Source organism: Chrysochloris asiatica, unplaced genomic scaffold, assembly GCF_000296735.1.
Source record: "Chrysochloris asiatica unplaced genomic scaffold, ChrAsi1.0 scaffold00354, whole genome shotgun sequence".
Taxonomy (NCBI): Eukaryota; Metazoa; Chordata; class Mammalia; order Afrosoricida; family Chrysochloridae; genus Chrysochloris; species Chrysochloris asiatica.
This window is the reverse complement of record NW_006408872.1, coordinates 1,192,796-1,194,597: the sequence shown is the minus strand read 5'-3', so window position 1 is coordinate 1,194,597 and position 1,802 is coordinate 1,192,796.

Here is a 1,802-nt window from a genome sequence, read left to right as displayed (position 1 = left end):
CAATTCCCAAGAAGTTAAAAGAAAATGTTTGTGGAAAAATGAAATAGAAAGATAATGGAATTTTCCTGAACACTTTATAAAACCCCCTCTTATTCAGGCTCCCATCGTTTTTCTAACTTCTTGTTGTTCAAGTGCCATCAAGTCAATTCCGACTCATAGCATCCCTGTATAGGGTTTCCAAAGAGCAGCTGGTGGATTTGAACTGCCAATCTTGTGGTTCACAGTCCAGTGCTGTTTTTCAATTTTGTTGTTCTTCAATGCCATTGAGTGGATTCCAACCCATAGCTACCCTGTCTGTATAAGGTTTCCAAGGAGCAGCTGGTGAGCTTGAACCACCGACCTTGAAGTTGAAATGAATTAGCAGTCTGACGTATTAGCCCTCAGTGCCACACCAGGATTCCACTTAGTAAAAACGAACAATTTATTTTCAGCTGGCAGGAAACAGCAATTCACCTTGTTTTCTTAGGGACTTTGTTCACTGCGACATCAGAGTAAGAAGACTGCAGTAAGCATTGGACTGCTAACTGCATGGTTGGTGGTTCAAACCAATCAGCTGCTCCATGAGAAAGATGAGGTGGTCTGCTCTCAAAAAGATTTACAGTCTCTATCAGTCAAAATGGACTCTATGATGGTTTGTTTTGTTTGGGAGGGGGGAATCATAGTATCATTTGGGTCCACTACATTAAAGACACATAGTGGTTATGAATAGGGCTGCGAACCTTAAGGTCAGTGGTTCGAAACTACCAGCTGCTCCACGGGAGAAAGATGAGGCTTTCTACTCCCGTAAAAATTTACACCCTCGGAAACCCTTTACAGGGTCGCTATGGGTCGGAACCGACTCGACGGCACTTAACAACAACATTAAAGACCTCATATTAACTGGTCCTAGTGAGCAGAAGGAGTCCAGGTGTGGTGCTGTGGGTTAATGCACTGGACTGAAATGTCATTTGAATTACACTAGCTGCTTCTTGGATACCTTGTTCATGGTTCTTATGGATTGGAACTGACTTAAGGGCACTTAACAACAACAAAGTGAGCAAGAAGTGCAAATACTTTGTTCTATGCCACTGAGTTGGTTTCAATTCATAACAACCACATATAGGGTATCCAAGAGTGGGTTTTAACTGCTGACCTAAAGGTTAGCATTCCAGTGATTATATTAGAGCACCACACCAGGGCTCAGCAAATACTTTAGTTAGCTTTACAATGCATGTGCTATATGGTAGGCGATTCATCCCATGAGAAATCAGGGCCTGCCTATTTCTAAGGATTAATTAGTCTGGAATATTGCATTATCCTCTCAAAAGTGAAAGAGGAGTAGCAAAAAGATGAAAGACTTGGATGACTTGTTTAGATTTTTGACCTAGAAAATAAAGACCAGCACTAATGCAAGCTGCCCGCTTCTCTGGACTTATGACGGGCCTTTTGCAATTAAAGATGCTGGATGGAGCTGCAATATGAATCCCCACTGAGGCAGAACCCTAGATGTTCGGAGCAAAGCCTTGCCACCAGTTGCTCATTCACCATTTGAGAAATAGCAACAAATTTGCTACACCCCCCATGGGACACCAACAATACCAAAAATCTCCAACTACTCACACACTGGGTGCCATCTGATAACCAAGTCATAAAGTTTGGCATGTACAACAATAAATCATTAAGTGGAAAGACTATATAAATGAAGAGAAACAGCTGTAAACATCCATTGAAAATCAGAACGTGCAATGTACAAAATATGAATTTGGGAAAATTGGAAGTTATCAAAAATGAAACGGAACACATCAACATTGATATCTTAGGCA